The sequence below is a fragment of the Corvus brachyrhynchos genome, unplaced genomic scaffold (assembly GCF_000691975.1).
Source record: "Corvus brachyrhynchos isolate BGI_N302 unplaced genomic scaffold, ASM69197v1 scaffold202, whole genome shotgun sequence".
Classification (NCBI taxonomy): domain Eukaryota; kingdom Metazoa; phylum Chordata; class Aves; order Passeriformes; family Corvidae; genus Corvus; species Corvus brachyrhynchos.
In genome coordinates this window covers 7,617,294-7,628,944 of record NW_008238132.1, presented here as the reverse complement: position 1 = coordinate 7,628,944, position 11,651 = coordinate 7,617,294, and the positions used below count along the sequence as shown (strand labels likewise).

General features: G+C 40.9%; 1 long non-coding RNA gene across 1 annotated transcript; it reads left to right on the top strand.

Annotated features, from left to right (window-relative positions):
* The first annotated feature begins 2,209 nt into the window (after positions 1-2,209).
* LOC108446606 lies at positions 2,210-6,579 on the top strand. Its single transcript, XR_001861868.1, has 2 exons — positions 2,210-3,001; positions 3,802-6,579. It is a non-coding gene; the product is annotated as an uncharacterized LOC108446606 (long non-coding RNA).
* The last annotated feature ends 5,072 nt before the right edge of the window (positions 6,580-11,651 follow it).

Below are 11,651 nucleotides of genomic sequence, written 5' to 3'. Positions count from 1 at the left end.
GACCAGATTCCCCTGCAGCCCCTGGTGCAGCCCATGGAGAGGCAGCTGTGCCCCTGCAGCCCATGGGGATCCATGGGGGAGTAGAGAGCCACCTGCAGCCTGTGAAGGACCCCACCCAGAGCAGGTGGATGTGCCCAAAGCAGGCTGTCACCCCACGGGAAGCCTGTGCTGGAGCAGGCTCCTGGCAGGACCTGTGGCTCCATGGAGACTCACACTGGAGCAGCCTGTTCCTGAAGGACTGCACCTCATGAAAAGGACCCACACAGGAGCAACTCATGAAGAACTGCAGCCTGTGGGAAGGATTCACGTTGGAGAAGTTTGTGAAGGACTGTTTCCTGTTGGAGGGACACTACACTGGAGCAGGAAAAGAGTGAATCATCCTGCTGAGGATGTGTGATGACAATGTGTGATGAACTGACTGCAGCCCCCCTTCACCATCCCCCTTCACTGCTGGCAGGGAAGAGGTAGAGAAATTGTGAGAGAAGTTGAGCCCTGCCTGGAAGAAGGGAGGGTGAGGGAAGGGTGTTTTAAGAATTGGGTTTATTTCTCGTTTATTTCTCAGTACCCTGCTCTGTTTTGATTTGTGATAAATTAATTTCCCCAAGTTGAGTCTGTTTTGCCCATGACAGTAATTGTAGAGTGATCTTTCCCTGCCCTCATCTCTATCCACAAGCCTTTCCTTATATTTTCTTTCCCCTGCCCAGCTGAGGAGGCGAGTGACAAAGTGGCTTTGGTGGACAGCTGGCACCCAGCCAGGGTCAACTCACCACACAGGGCCACCCTGTTTTGTGGAAAAAGTACAGCATCAGCATCATGCTTCTTCCCTTGGGTCCGTGGAAGGCGCTCTGGGTTGATTTATTTACTGGTTTAAACACAGCCATTCTTCAGTATGGCTCATAATGTGCCTAGTGAGAATTTTTGCCAAATAGGACTCTACTGCAAGCAGGCATGACAGGTCAGTAGTCAAATAGATCTTGCAAGGCTCACCCATTTCTAGGACTTGTGAGTGAAGATTTCATAGAAATGGCCAGTTAATGCACTGTCAGCTTGACATTTCTGGAAGTGCAAAACTTACTGCATATGAAGAAAACTTACTGTACATCTGCATCTGTAATGTGTGAAATAGACTGTGGAACAGCTGCAGATGAGTGCAGGTACTGATGCATGCACTGTGTCCATTTGCCCAGAACTGCCAGCCCAGGCAAAGTGATTGCCATGGCTCCAAATGGACAGCCAGGCATGCAGGAATCCTTGACCATGTTCTTCTTTTTCTGACTGTAGAAATTTCGAGGAAGAAAAAGGGCTCTTTTCTGTGGAAATATGAAGATATATCTAAGAATTTAAGATTTTCAGTTGTTTCTGAATTAATGGTTTCAGCTCCTATACCATACAAAACTTTTCACTTCAGAACAGTTTTTCATTTATCTTTTGAAAGTCTCCTGAATTCATGTGCAAAATGAATCTTACTGGTAATTAGGTATTTGGTGAATTCTTAGCTTGCTGCATGTGTTAATCATATTGAAACTAGCTATACTCTAATGTTGCTTTTAATTCAGACTGAAAATCAGTATTCTCAGTTGAATTGTGTATTGGCTTATGAAGTGTTGTGTCTTCACTACTGCAAGTAAGTCTTATTTTGTGAGCTCTGCAAAAAGATTATATTGTTAATATACATAAAATTTGATTTCAGCCAAGTATGTTCTCAAGGGGAATTCCAGGAGGCAAAGGGTCCTTGTTACTTGGAACATCATTAACAGTATTTTGTGACCTTCAAGGCAGATAATTAGAAGAATAAGTTGTTAAGGTTTATGTACCATCCATAGCGTTATTGAAACAAAGGACCTGTGTGAGATGCTTTTTCAAAGATTCTGCACAGATCAAGAATTGTTGTCTTTGACATAACCCTTATCAAGAACATCATACCAGAAATGAAGAACTGGCAGTAAAACATCCCCTGTACTGGATTTGGGAAGTAACCAAACTGATTACAAAGAAAGATTGTAAATTGATTTAAAATGTGAAAGGGTTGTATTAAACCTAAAGACTGCTGTACTTGTTCCATATCTTTAGAAGTGACTGGCTGAAGACTGACTTGCCCATAGTCTGAAACAGACCTTTTATCATCTGTCCGCTGGATGGAACAATACAGGCATGTTTCATTTATTTAGGATATGGCCAGGGGCCAAAGAAAGATTAAAAATGTAAGCAAGAGTCAGTGCAATGGTTGTTCCTGTAAGAGTTAGGCATTTGGATTGCAATATCAGCAAATCCGCCCACAAAAGATATATTCCTACAACAGAGGATTTTCATTTATGTCCTGGAAAAGCTATTGGTATGGTAAGGACAGGCTTACCCATTACTCCAGCAGCTGAGTTTGGAATGCATTTGGCATTTACGAGAGTAAACAAAAGCAATTGACATACTTGAATAAGTTGTTTTGTGAGCAGCAGAACTAATGAATGCAAACAAATTCTAAAAGGAACAAATTGTTCCTTATGGAATTCTGTCTTTGTTCTTCAGCCTCCCTCATCATAACCCCAGCTCCCCTGCCCAGGTCCTCTGCACTTTTTGAGCCAGCTGAGACTCATCACATGCTGCAGCTTACTCAGGGCTGGGGTGTGCTGTTGGCCCCCTGGCCCTGCCATAACTGAGCTCACTGCGTCTCTGTCTCACTGAGGGCAAGTTGTCTGAGGACCTCTGTCCTCCAGAGAAACTTCATTGTTTTGTAGATGCTTGAGAGGGGTTCAAGCCTGCCTGAGGGACCTAACTTGAGCTTAAATTCAAGAAAGCCAGCCTTGTTTCAGTTTTTCTGCCCTACCAAAAGCAACAATAGATCATCACTGCTTGTCTGAGACCAGGCATCTAATTTTTGCAGACAAGGTCTGCCTTCAGAGAGATCCAAAGGTATTCAACTGTCTACACTGACTGTAGAGGGAAACCTTCCTTTAGGAGAGCTTATTCTTCAGTTTCCTGAAATGTTTGGTCAAGGTAAAAACCTAAGGTAAGACTCCAATTTGAGCCTTATTTTTTCTATTTTGATTGAAACTGTCCCTGGAGGTCAGCAGAGGCGGACAGACAGATTGCCACATTGTGGGAATTATGGGAAACTATGCTAAAAGTAATAACAATTAGGAAGCACGTGTATTTAATTGTAATGGTTTATCTGCTTGAATATTGCTCTAGATAATGTAGAAAAATACTGCAAAAATAGAATAAATTTTCATTTAGTTTCATTAGAACTTTTTTTTTTTAAATAGTTGAATACAAGTCCAAATCTTGTGTCTATCTGAAACAATTTAATTCAAAAATGTAGAAGAGTTCAGTCCAAGATTTCATTTCAGGTAAGGGAACTGATCCTGCTACATACACTGTTAGTGAGTTGAACAGAAGACTAAAACTTCTTGAACGCAAACTTCTGTAGAAAAGCCATTCACCAGTTGAACTCAGCTTTTCTAATATACCCGTGTCTTCTGAAAGTACCCAGACCAGTGGCTGATGTGATTCCTTAATCTTTCTCCAAAATACATTTTTAATTTTTCCTTGACACTCAGGTGGATCAGAGCTCTACTATTTTATGATTTAATTCTCTTCAGCTCTTTTGGAACATGCACAAAAGAACTGGAGAACTGCTGGTTCAAAGGGATAGTAACAGAGCTGGAAATAAGTCAGTTTGAATAAAAGAAGAAATCAGCTGAGCCTGTAGTGAAAAAATCTGACTGATTTCAAGCTGAAATCTTTGGCACATTTGGATAACAAAGAACACACTATAAAATGACGGTTTGTGCCTTCCTGTCCTCTTAGGATGAAGCCAGAGCAAGGAGATACTCTGATGGCCATTCCACTGTGCTAGCTCAACCACAAATGTGACTGGGAAGTGGATGAGGTCTCACAGGAAGCCTGTTTTGAGCTCAATTTTACAACAGAAGAAGTGAGCTGTTTAGGAGTAAGAATACCTAATTTTCTTCAGTGAATGTCTGAAGACTCTGCTATAAGACCTTGACATTCACAGTATGGAATGCCTGTCTATTTGTCCGCCCATGCTCACTTTATTTTTTTTTTAATTAAGTGCTGGTTTGGCCAAGGTATGCATTCATGAAAAGTGCTAATAAATCTCTGATCACCTGGGCTGGCTTTGTTTCACAGACAGCACTCACAGGAGTGCTGAGTCTTCTTCTGTGAGCAGTGACATTGGCACAAGGAAGAGCAGTTCTCCTTGCCACCAAAAACCAACCTGTCTTCAGAAGGCAAGCGGGTGAGTTCCTTCACTTGCAGCGAGGCTTTGCTTCTTCTCTTCTCTACCATGCAAGTACTCTCTAAGCCTTCTATGGTCTGGCTCTAGACGCAACTGCAGTCACATTTTTCTTCACAGAGTTGAAATAAAATTTTACAAGTCAGTTTTGCTTAAGCAGCAGAATGCTTGGGGGACCATCCTGGACTCAAGGAGAGGTATTTCCACTGAGGTATTAAAACTACTGAAGTATTAAACTATTATCTGAATATTTCTGAAAAAGAAGAAGCCTAAGAAATATGTAAAAATCCACTTGCTTTATTTGTGCAATATATAATTTGTGAATTACGTAAAACACATCTAGGACAGTATCAGTCCTTGGGGAGGATATCTTAGTTCTGCCTCACAGGACTTCCACATTTAACTTAGGAGTAGAGTGGTAAACCAAAGCTAACACTTTTTTTTTTTTTTTTTTTTTTTTTTTTTGCTAAACTAAGACTTCTATGCTCAAGTCCTAAGTGGTTTAATGTGGAAATTCTGAGGGACAAAAAGCAGAAAAAGGAAAGAGCAATTGTAAATAAACCCACAAGAAATAAGGAGGATTTTGGCAAAGGAGGATAAAAAGAGAAAGAAACAGAGAAGTGAAATACGTCTAGTGAGAGAGAAAGAAGGAGTAACTGCAGGGAACACCAGACGTTTCCTACCCATGGGACCATGTCAGTGGCTCAGACAGAAGCAGCTGTACTCAGCAGAGACCCAGATTTGTCTGAGACCCTGGGGCTGTCTTGACAGAAACTAAACCCAACTTTCAAATGCCAAGCAAAACAGGGTTAGAGATGAAGAAAGCTTTTTACCTTAAATGAAAAGCTTTGCCTTAAATAAAAACTTTCAGAGTTCTCCCTTCTCCTCTACTGCATGAAAAATAGAAAACTTTAGCAATCAATGGCTGTTGGGCTCTGTTGTCAAGGTCTTGGTTATAATGCAGCTTGGACAGCCACGGTGGATGAGGCCAACGGGGGATTCAAATGGAATGACCTTCTTTTGTTGCATTTTGGTTTTCAGTTTTTATTTTAAAAAAGCTCTTTAGCTTAGGTCTCTACCTAGGTTTTTTTTGTAACTGAGATATAAAACAGTTTGGCTCCATCTTAACTGGCCAGCCAAACTGTGTTACAAGGTCAGGCCATAAACAAATTTAACAACTGTTGTTAATTAAATAGTTATTGTAGTATAGATGGGGTCAAACAAAGGGTATGTGTGGGAGGGGAGGGAAAGAGAGGGCCTAAGTGGCAAAAGGTGGGGGAATCTTGGCTCCTGACTCAGAAGGCGTGAACAAGCAAGAACTCTGTGGAAAAGACCTCTGGGACATAACAATAACAGTTAGCGTTTCAAATTTTGGTGCAAATATTAAGAAATTAATAGCAAAAAACCCCAACCCATGTTCTCTCATTTACACTTTCCTATTATGTGAAACCATCTTGGTAAGACTTGGCTTTTCTCCAGCAGAAATCCTGTATCTGCCTCTATCAGTGGTATCACTTCAATGACATATTAATGCCTCCCAATGCCAGGATGTTGTCCAAGTTCCAGCTGTTTGAAAGAGTTGTTACAGAATGGGAATTCCAGTTGGAGATTTATAGAACAGCAACAGGAAAAAAAAAAAAAGGGTTACATTTAATTTTAATACTCAGAAATGTGCTTTCCTTGTCATGAAAGTGGAACCCTGCCTGCATGTCTGCAGCCTGCCTTGCATACTGATTTTGTGTGTGCCTAGCTAAAACCAGTGCCTGTGATATGATCTGATTTTGACTGTACAGAAGAAGGTAGGAGGAGCAAAATTTATGCTTCAGGTCTGTAAGGCATTTTAAAGTTAATCGGGTCCTTTGGGTCTGATATAATTTGTGTAAGATTGCTGTTGATGATTAGAATAGCTATTTAAGGTTTTTGTTAATAGTCTGTTACATGGACCCGGTGGAAAGATTCCAATAGCAGTCTGTTAGTTTTTCCCTGTCACATTCAGGTTACAGACCCTTCACAGATGTTGTAAATAGACATCAATACTAAAAGGGAATATTACACAAATTAAAATCATAAGTGTGCTCGAAACTGCCAACATAGACATTTTGTTAAAAACATCTGTCACATAAAAGCAAACATTTAAGGCCATTATATTTATAACAATTGTTTTCATTTTTAATATGTACTACATATTTTTCTTTTCTTCTGTTATTATTGATTTGAATATTTTTTCTTAGACTTTAATACTTATTTTTTCCAACATTACTTATGTTCTTGACCATATAAACAATAATGTGGACTTTTAATGAAAAGAAATAAATCTCAGTGTTTGGAAATCTAGTGGATACTTGCACAATGAATGAGTCAACTGAGAATCCAACACCATGTTCTCCAAAAAAAAAAAATATATAGTTATCAAATGTTACAAACAAAAGTATTAAGCTGGATGTCTGTTCAATTACATCCAGTTATTTAATTCTGTTCTGAAATAATTTCTTAGGTGAAAAGGATAAATGACACATAAATGTCCTCTTCTGGGCCTTTTTGTTGCATTACTGCTGATGCAGCTGTTCCAATTGTACAAGTACTCACCAAAACACTGTGCAACAGACCCCCCCAAAGCTGGACAGCCTTGAGGTGCTTTCTGACTAACACACCTACTGCACCGGTGTTATCCACCCTTCCTTCCCCCTTTCCACTGCTGCCTGCAGTTTCTGTGTGAATCTGTGAAATCTCTTAGCCCAAGCTGCTCTAGGCTCATCTCACCAGTGCTTTTTCTACTACAAAATAAAAGAGAGAAACCATCAGTGCCCCCATTTAGCCTGCTTACAACTCCTCTCTCCCTCATGTTTTCTTTGGGGGGAACTATTTTGAGCTAAGGCAGAAAAGGAGCTAGCAGTGAAGAAGTGGGGACAACTGCACCTCATGCTCAAGCTCAGCCTTATCTCCTTCCATTTGTAGCAGCACACCTTCACACTTCCTAACAGCTTAAATTTGTCAGAAGATTATATAAATACAATGAATTGTCACAATCAGGAAGAATTTCCTGCTCACGGAACAATAGTCTTGGTCTGGTTAAAATCAATACCTGCTATTTTTTTGATTGCCTGTGTTCTGAAAACCACTTAAATACATGATCAGCTTTAAGGTAATATTTAGCTTTTCCTTAAGCTGGTGATATATTTCTCAATGTAAGGCCTCCATATAATTAGATGCAGTTGAAGAAGGACAGCTGCAGTCTCTAGAAGCATTGTTATTTGTGTGGCACAGAGGGTATGCTGGACCTTTAAAAATGTAGAGACAGAGCCCATGGCCAGGGTAGTAGTTGTTGAACCAATTCAGACTCAAAAAAAAGTTACGAAAAATGTAAATACTGACTTCAGGTTCCAATCAAGAATGGAACAGATCTCTTGAAGAGATTATGAAGATGCTCTGTTGTGTAGGACTGAGTAAGCCGGGCCCATAGCATCATAGAAATGTCAGTTGGAAGAGATGCCTAGAGATTTCCTGGTTATCCAATGTAACCTCCCTCTGGAAGCACGATTACCACCAGTGCTAGAGTAGCCCTTAGTCTGAAAGAACTGTGGGTTTTTTTTTTTCATTGCTGTGCATGATAGGGTATCATTGCCCTTTGAAAGTGTCAGGTACAGCTTCTTCAGAATTATCCCGCATGTCAGGATCAGGCCCAGATCACTCAATAAAGACACGATATGTTGAAAAGTGCAATTATTATGATCACAATAAAGCCAAAACCAGGAGTCACTGGGCTTCACTGAGTTGGTGAAACACAGTCAAGAGTCAGATAGTAAAGGGTATCTTTGCAGCATCCTGCTGCTGCTGCTGCAGCGTTCTGGTTTGCTCTAAGTCTGATCTGAACTCTCTGTCACGTCTGCCAGCCTGTATAGATGCCTCTTTATGGAATCTCAACTAGACACCTATATTTAGGAACTCCATTGACAGTAGCAAATAGATTTCAGCTGACTGCAACAGGAGCTTACACAACATGCTCCCAGATAAATACCTGCATATAGACACCTGTAGGATCCAGGTCCTACCTGCAGTTGAGAAGTAGGAGGCTTCTGGAAGAAAAGTTTTGAGCCCTGAAGAACAATATGTTCATCACCCATCTTTATTGTGGAGGTACATATCCCATGTCCCTAAATTTCCAAATGAAATATTGAGGAGGCCATGCTGTATAAGTGTATGTAGTAAACCAGCCTCACTTCTTTCACATATTCTACAGGGTTTCTATGCTGTCTAGCTAACACTTGACTGTATAATCATTGTAATTTTTAAAATTTGAGTATTTAGTAATAAGTATTTAATAGTATCTGTTCGATTGTATTATATTATTTTTCATTTAACAGAAGATCCCGGAGAGAAACAATAAGAAAAGATAGTGAACATGCATAAAAAGAATGAGCTATTACAGTTTCACCCTCAAAAAATGACATGATGTATTTTTAGGGGTTTTCAGTGGGAAAATGGAAACACAGTGGGTCAGAAATAAAATGTTGCTGTCAGAATAACTGCTTTTATGAACTGCAAACCAGAACCACCACACATTTGGGCACTGTGTAGGTAAGAACCATCAGCATCGAGGCACTAAATGGACAAATTCCTGTAAAGCACACAGCTCCTAGGTATGTGACCTGCATGGGAAAAATACACAATTCCTGAAATATGTCAGTTCCTCTGTTTTCTGCTTGTCTTAATTTTTCTGTGTGTCTTACTTCAAGATGACTAATTTGCTGTGTTCAACATTAGTTTCGGCAATGATTTCTCAGCATGTGTGTGTGCCTTGTCCCTTTATTTCCACATTTTGCTCTGTGGACACAGTTACTGCCATTTGCAACATCAGTTCTGGTAGTATTGTCTATCTCTGTTCTTTATGAGCTTAAAAGTGCATGAAGTCAGGCATTTATCTACATGTCTTTCTAATTTATTGTCAAATTATGCTGTCCTCTAGACCATACCAGGTATGTCAGTAGAGATTTCAGAGAACAGATTTAGAGTGCTTGTACTTCCAAAATATTTATTTAGAGCTAAAAGAAAGAAGTTTTTTTGGGGTTTGTTGTTGTTGGTTGGTTAGTTGGTTGGTTTTTTTTTTCCTGGGCAAATGAATGGGAAGGTTTGGCAGGAAACAAAATGTAAGAATCAAACTTCTAGGTTATTTTTTTCAGAAAGAATGAAACACTAGAGTCTGTGTTGAGAGGTAGGTGAGGGCCACTGTAACCTGTGCAGGGGTCTGGGGGAGATTTCTCCCCTAAGTGATTTAATTGTAATGCAGCTTTGCTTTGCTACTAGACTGTGCTGGGACAGAAGTAAGCTACCATGGGGGAAAAACAGCATGCAAATGTTAGCTGCAAATCCACTGACATCATCTCTCAGTAACTCCACGTGCCCTTTTGTCTTGCAGAAAAGTGGTCCTTTGAAATTTCTTGCCTGTCAGCCAAAACCAGGTTGAAAAGTAACAGTCCCCTGGTACCAGAGGGGAAAGGCTGTGCTGGCCAGCAGACTGGCAAAACATAGCTGCTAACTCTGCTCTGACAGGTTGGGAAAACACAATCTCTGGGGCTTGTTCTAGGTCCTTCCAGACCTCAGTAGGAATGTTCATGCCTTTTCTGGTGCTGGCTGAGATCAGCTATGCATAGATTTTCCCAGTACTCGGTTCAGATCCTATTTCAGACACTCCCTGGCAAACACAATATTGTAAATGCTTTGTAGCACTCTGCCTTTGTGCCTGAGTGTTGTGTCTATGGCTGATCTCTTCCTTCGAGCATACAGCTGCACAGGAACCTGTATTTATCCTCATATTCATTCTGCTTTCAACTGTGTTCAGGTCTTACAAGTGTCTTCTATTTGTTATTTTTCTGTTGAAGCCTTTGTTTGCCTAAGTCTTTGATCTCACATATCCAAACATAAATATTCTCTCTAACACTGTACTCAGATGGCCAGAGGAAGGAACAGTCTTTGCAAATATGCATTGTGTCAGTATCTCAAAAATCAGGCAAAGTCACATTCATAAAGCCAAGCATTATCCTCTATTTATAAGACAGTAAAGAGCAGGGAAGCTTCTTATCACTGCACAGGAGGGGGGAGGTTCCAGAGAGGATCAGTCCTGTGCTGGTAAGGTATTGTGGTGACATGGTGGGGATGAACAGATCCGTGGGAGGGCAAGAAAGTCATGAAACCCTTTTCTGTTCCAGTCTCTTCCCCAGCAGAAGGCTGAAGTCCCTTACAGTCCCCATACTGTGGCTTTGGGGTGGCAGTGATTAAGACCAGTCGGGTGTGGCTGGGGAGTGCTGTGTCTTCCAGGTACACTTCATGGTTGCTACGAGGGAGGCTCTTAGAGCCAGCTAGTTCTTTGGTCTCCCCAACAGGACAGCTGCCACGTGGAGTGGGAAGGGGCAGATTTTGCTATTGCGACTTACTTTTGTGCAGTAAATTCGAGTAAGAGACAGAGATGCGTCTTGCTTCAAAATACCTGGACACTCTGGGAGTCCTGTAAATGCTATGACTAAGCTGTCATTTCATAGGGGAGAATCAGAGGATGGGCTATTTTGGCATCATGACTTCTGCTGTGGCATATTTTTGCTTTCCAGTAGAGGTCTCTTACAAAGATGACCTCCCAGTTTCTTTGGAATAAACAGAATGAATGTGACTAAAAGCCACCCCCACAAAATGTTACCTGATATGATAATAAATTAAATGAATTTTTAAAATGAAATGTATATGTTTTTTCATGCCCAGAAGCATTAACTGAGATCTGTTTTGTTAAGGGTCTCTTTAAAACAGATCAAATTCTAGACCCAGTTCCTCCTCTGGCATGAATTTCCCTAGATGCCTATGCAAGCACATCTGCTTCCATAAATTGTGGATCTGCCCCTGGCAATTTAAAGTGTAAGTTTTAATTTTGGAACAATTAGACTATCTGTCTTCTCTGGAGAGAGCCTAAGTCACTGGGGTTTACATGTTTTCAACACCTAGAAACTCTTTACCCATACACTGGTAAAAGAGGAGGGGGCTCAGTGACTGGTCAGAAAGCAGTGTTTGTAATAAGTCAATTCTAGTAATTGCTCTTTAGTTTTAAAAAACCACTAAAATTTGGTTGGCAATGACAGTGCCAAAGAGTGTTAAAGAAAAGGACTCTGGTAGCCTTCAAGACATAGCTGTGGAGTGCATTTGCAAGCCTGCAAGCCTCTCTCCAAGGAGGATAAAGAATCATATAGTCATAGGATGGTTCAGTTGGAAATGATCACCTAGTTCCAGCTCCCCTGCCATGGGCAAGTACACCTTCCACTAGACCAGGTTGCTCAAAGCTCAGTCCAGCCTGACCTTGAACACTTCCAGGGATGGAGCATCCACAACTTCTCTGGGCAACCTGTGTCAGTGCCTCACCACCCTC